Raw genomic sequence first — 6,000 nt, 5'->3', positions numbered from 1 at the left:
TGAATATTTTTCTATTTTATCAATGAATGAATGTTTTAATAATTGTCTTAATAAACAGATATTTCATGCTATTTTTTTTTTTTTTTTTTTTTTGAGACAGAGTCTTGCTCAGTCGCCCAGGCTGGACTGCAGTGGTGCGATCTCGGCTCACTGCAACCTCCGCCTCCCAGGTTCAAGCAATTCTCTGCCTCAGCCTCCTAAGTAGCTGGGATTACAGGCACCCACCACCACGCCCGGCTAATTTTTGTATTTTTAGTAGAGACAGGGCTTCACCATCTTGGCCAGGCTGGTCTTGAATCCCTGACATCATGATCCACCCACGTTGGCCTCCCAAAATGCTGAGATTACAGGAGTGAGCCACCGCGCCTGGCCAGATTCATTAATTCTTATTCAGTGCTGTGTACTTGGGGAATCTTCTGTAGGAGAGGGACAAAAAGGGAAAAAGCCATTTTTTCTCAAATAAACCGGAAACATTCAAATTTGGAACTGAAGCTGATTCTGGGTGGGGAGGGATGATTGCACCAAGCATCCTAGGTTCTGTTCTGGAGAATATCCCTGCCCTTTCCTGCGTCTTCTCTCTGTTGTGTGCCCCCAAGTATGCAGGCCTCAGAGGACTCCTGCTTCCCCTTAACAGTGAACAAATGACCATAACCTTGCTGTTCTCTGGTGCATCTTGAGACAAGGTTAGGAGGGTCCAACATGACTGTCCTAAGGCTAGTTGATGGTGAAAGAGAAATAAAGGTGGAGCATGTCTAGAGAATATGTCTTATGAGATACTGTTTAATCATTGTCAGCTTGTAGGGTCCCACAGAGGTTTCCGTACCCTGCTCCTGCTGCTGCAGAGGCTATCATCTGCCTCACTGTCTGAGATCGCATTTGAACTTGTCTACCTTTCAAAGTCCATGCTGAGAAAGGAAACCAGCTCCTCTCCTTTTTCCATCCAGGCATCTCTTCTTACAGATTGGTTTCCTGTACGAGGATCCAATATATTTTTTTTTTTTTGAGATTGACACTGGCAATGCCTTTATTCAGCAGAAGTACCCAGTGGGGCTCCTCTTCGTTTTTGCAGTCGATGAGTGTCAGAGTTTGGATTTAAGTCATCCTGATTGCAAAGCCCATATGGTTTGCACAGAATGATGCTCCTGCTGGGTTTGCCTCTCACGTGGAGCCTATGTGGATTTGTACATGAACTCCAATCTTAAGTATAACATAAGGACATCCTTATATTGTAGCCTGGTGCCTTAAAAAGAGAGCATGCTCTTTTGAGGTCTACTAGATGTGTGCTTGCATATCTCCTCTGCTTCTTACTAACCACAGAGGCTGTATAATTATTTCACATTTGTTAACCTCAGTTTACTTATTTTCAAAATGGAAATACACTTGTTCCTTAAACAACATGGGCTTGAACTGCATGGATCCATTTATATATGTATTTATTTCACTAAAAGTGACATGGAGTGTGCCTGCCTCTCTTGCCTCCCCTTCCCCCTCCTCCACCTCTTCCTTCTCTGACACCCCTGAGACAACAAGCCCAACCCTCCCTCTTCTTCCTCCTCCTCAGGCTACTCAACGTGAAGACAATGAGGGTGAAGACCTATATGATGATTTACTTTCACTTAGTGGATAGTAAATATATTTTCTCTTCTTTATGATTTTTTTAGTGGTATTTGCATTTCTCTTATTTTATTGTAAGAATACAGTGCATAATACATATAACATACAAAATATGTTAATTGACTGTTTATGTTATTGGTAAGGCTTCTGGTCAACAGGAGACTATTACTAGTTAAGCTTTTGGGGAGTCAAAGCTACAAGCAGATTTTTGTCTGTGTAGGGGGTTGGCATTTCAACTCCTCCTGCGTTGTTCAAGCGTCAACTGCACTATCTACATCTTGTGTACTTTAGATACCAAGAACGGTTGGGAAAGTTTTCCGTAAAAACATGGAGATTATGTGCAAGTCTGTGCATTAAGTCATGACACCCTGTTGTTCTTTCCATGGCTGGGTTCTTAGAATGTTGGCAGCCAGTCTCATTAGGAGGTTGGAGGGTTTCCTGGTGAAACTGACAAGACTAAAAAACTTACAGCTTACTTACAGCTACCGATAAAGGGGCTCACATAGACATCCTTCCTCTAAAGCAGTACTTCTTAAAGTATGCTCCCCAGCCTAGCAGTGTCAGTGTTACCTGCAAACTTATTAGAAATGCAGGTTCTCGATCCTTGCCTCAGACCTAGTAAATCAGGAGCTGTGGGGTGCAGCTCAGCCCTTTGTCTTCACAGGTTTCCTAGGCCATTTTGACACAGGCTAAAGTTTAAGAACCACCGACCTCTTCACTAGTTGACCAACTGTCTTGATTACATTGGGGTCCTAGGCCCTTAAAAAACATTACAGTGCCCAATCTCCCTCAGCCATGTAAAATTTAAAATAAAAATTAATATTTGAAATGACACAATAAGTACATATATTCTGAAACTAAAGTCGTTTGTTTTTAGTTTCTTTAATTGGAAAATTGTGAAAATGTTTTCCAAAACCTTCTTGTTGCCCTGATTTTCTGGTGCCTAAGTGCATGGTTTGTCTGCTTATTTCATTACATCCAACCCAGCCAAAATAATGAAACTTGCTTAGCGTATGAATCATACTCACAGCTGTCTTACTCCAGATCCCATGCAATGAGAGGAATAAGGTAGTGTAGTCTACCCCTGCTGCACCGGGTAGTGGCAGCAACACACTGGAAAACTCCTGGGCCAGGGACATCAGCAGCAGCGGCAAGCCCACAGCTATGAACTTGCCCATTTTGTTGGCAGCAGGGCTTCTGAGATCATAGGGTCTGCAGCCATGTGCACAAGCAACAAGATTCTGATGAGCATGGCAGTGCAGAGACAACCTGAAGGGATGCCAGGACAGACAGAAAAAGGACACGACAGCTTCAGGAAGCTGGCTTTGAGCAATTATCCATGCTAGGAACAGGAGATGTTCTCTAAATAACTAGCCAGGCCCCTGGTAATTAAACGGAGGCTTGGCCTTGAGCAGGTCTTTGCTGGGGGATAGTCTAACTTCTGTTGGGACTGGTGCCAGGCTACTTACCCTAAGCTGACCTTAAGTCAGCGGAGCTCCCTTACTTTGTTCTAAACCGTGGCAAATGAGAACTTTCCAGCACAGTGATGGGGAAAGGAAGGATATGGTCCAATTACATGGACCCTGTGTAATTGGTGTGAAATTTGAATGGCATTTGCTTAAGTGTATTGAAGGCTCTCATTTTGTGGTTTGGGAATGAGAACAGAGACCCCATAACTCTGCCTTGGATTGCTTCTTCGGCATTTTGTTGTTTTTCCCAGAGAAGGCTTTAGTTCTGAACTGTGGTTCCTATTCCCAAACTGCTATGCATTTGAAGGTAAAGCCCATTCTCTCTGTGTGCCTGCTGTGGACTTTTTGTAATTTGTTTCAATTACATTGGGTCCTTCTGAAAATCTCTGAATGCATGGCAGGGCACAGAAGTGGAAAAACTTTCAAACCTATGATCAAAAGTCCAGACAGATGGTAGTACCAGTAGTACCAGTTTTTCACTATGTCACTTTGGAGAGACTGAATATACAACCAGACAATATCCAGACCATATATAAAACTATAACTCTTACCCACAGCCCCCGCAGCTACCAGCCTGGGAAGCCAAACTACAACCTCTGCAGCAATTGGCCCAGAATGGTCAGGACTTGGTCAATGACTGGCAGCTTCTTTGATTTTTGCCCTTGCTTCCACCTTGAGAGCAATCAGAGAAAGCCAAGTATGCTTTTTAAACCAATCACATAGGTGCTCTACTTCTAGCTAGCCTCTCTCCAGCTTCCCAGTGCCAACAACCTCCAATTAGAGCATACCTGAAGCCTCCTGCTTTTTTCACTATAAAGCTTTACAACTTTCCTTCCTGCCTATGAGTCTCTACCAAGTGATGATGGCAGACTCCCTTGCTATTGCGTGTTATGAATCAATAGCCTTTACTTATTCTTATTTGGTGGTCTTTGTTTAGTTCACACTTTGAAGAAATAACTTAGCCCCATTTTTCTTATTTGTAAAACAGTAGATTGATGATCTCACCAGATTGTGAACATTGATTAGTACTAAGTATTAAGATGCTTTATAAACTATAATATGAGGAACAAAAAATATATCTTATTTTAACTGTGGATTTTCCAGTCTAGGGAGAAGAGAAGCAGCTATGGGCAAACATATGGACAAAGGTCACTTTAATAATACTGTCTGGCTGGGCGCGGTGGCTCACGCCTATAATCCCAGCACTTTGGGAAGCCAAGGCAGGAGGATCACGAGGTCAGGAGTTCGAGACAGCCTGGCCAAGATGGTGAAACCCTGTCTCTACTAAATATACAAAAATTAGCTGGGTGCAGTGGCGGGTGCCTGTAATCTCAGCTACTCTGGAGGCTGAGGAGGAGGGTCACTTGAACCCAGGGGCAGAGGTTGCAGTGAGCTGAGATCGCACTGCTGCACTCTAGCCTGGGTGACAGGGCAAGACTCTGTCTCAATAATAATAATAATAATAATAATAATAATACTCCTCTTAGATTTTGTGAGAGGTGTCTCTGTCTTCAGCTCTCCCCTGGCTATACCTTCCTTATGGGGTGAATGGATCCAAGAGGATGTGCCCAGTTAGAGCCTATGCATCCCTTAGTAGTGTTGGGGATACCAGAATTCCCTCCCTAAATACCCTGTACCTGCTTACAAGGCTCTTCCCCAGAACAATGTCCTGAAGGCAGACCACTACTGGCTGTTCAACCCTAGATAAAAGGGACAGTCAGGGGTTGCTTTGTGCAGGTGTATGGACCAAGAGTTTGAATACCAGGTTGCCCATACATGTGTACCTGTGAGGTCCCTTGTGGAATGGGACACAATGGGGAGTGGGAAGCAGAGGGGGAAAGTTGTGTCTGTGGGGAGAATGCCAGGTGCCAGGAAGAGCCCTTTCCTAGTACCACATTCTGGCATGGAACTCTTAGAATTCTGAGATTTCTAAATTTGAACCTGGACATCTAGCTTGTTATGAAGGTATATCTATCAGGGCAGGAGGAAGGAAAATATTTAACACTTTGCTAGCTTAATTTACAACTTTTAAATATGTAGATAGTCTTTCCCAAGACCTCACAATTATTAAAGGTGAACTTGCCTGTCTCTCTATTCAATGGTTCAGTGGCTAGCTCCGTCTGATCCAGAGCTTCTTGGATGGGTTCACTGGTATGTACCTGAGGGTCATGGGTCTAGGAAAAATAATTTTTATTTCTGTTTCTTCTTCTTTTAAAAATAGAATTTACTTTTTAAGATAATTTTAGGTTTACAGAAAAATTGAGCAGAAGGTACAGAGATTTTCTATATTTCCCTTATCTCCACACATACATAACCTTCCCCAGTATCAACACCCCTTACCAGAGTGGCACATTTGCTATAATTGATGAGCCTACGTTGACACATTATTATCACCCAAAGGCCAAAGTTTAAATTAGTGTTCACTCTTGATATTGTACCTTCTTCGGGTTTAGACCAATGTATAATGACATGTATACACCATGTCATTATACATGTATACACCATGTCATTATACATACTGGTATATATACATTATACCAGTCAATACAGAGTATTTTCACTGCCCTAAAAATCCTCTGTGCTCCACCCATTCATCACTCCCTCCCACTCTAATCCTCGGCAACCACTGATCTTTTTATGGTTTCCATAGTTTTGCCCTTTCCAGAATGTTAGATTCTTAGAATCATACAGTATATAGCCATTTCAGATTGACGTCTTTCGGTTAGTAATATGCATTTAGATTTCTCCATGTCTTTTCATGGCTTGATAGCTCATTTCTTTTTAGCACTGAATAATATTTCATTGTCTGAATATATCATAGTTTATTTATTATTCACCTACTGAAGGACATCTTGGTTGCTTCCAAGTGTTGGCAATTATGAATTATGGAGCCTTCCTTTCCATGAATATGGAATAT

Source organism: Gorilla gorilla, chromosome 9, assembly GCF_029281585.2.
Source record: "Gorilla gorilla gorilla isolate KB3781 chromosome 9, NHGRI_mGorGor1-v2.1_pri, whole genome shotgun sequence".
In the NCBI taxonomy this organism is placed as follows: domain Eukaryota; kingdom Metazoa; phylum Chordata; class Mammalia; order Primates; family Hominidae; genus Gorilla; species Gorilla gorilla.
Note: the sequence above shows the minus strand (reverse complement) of the source record.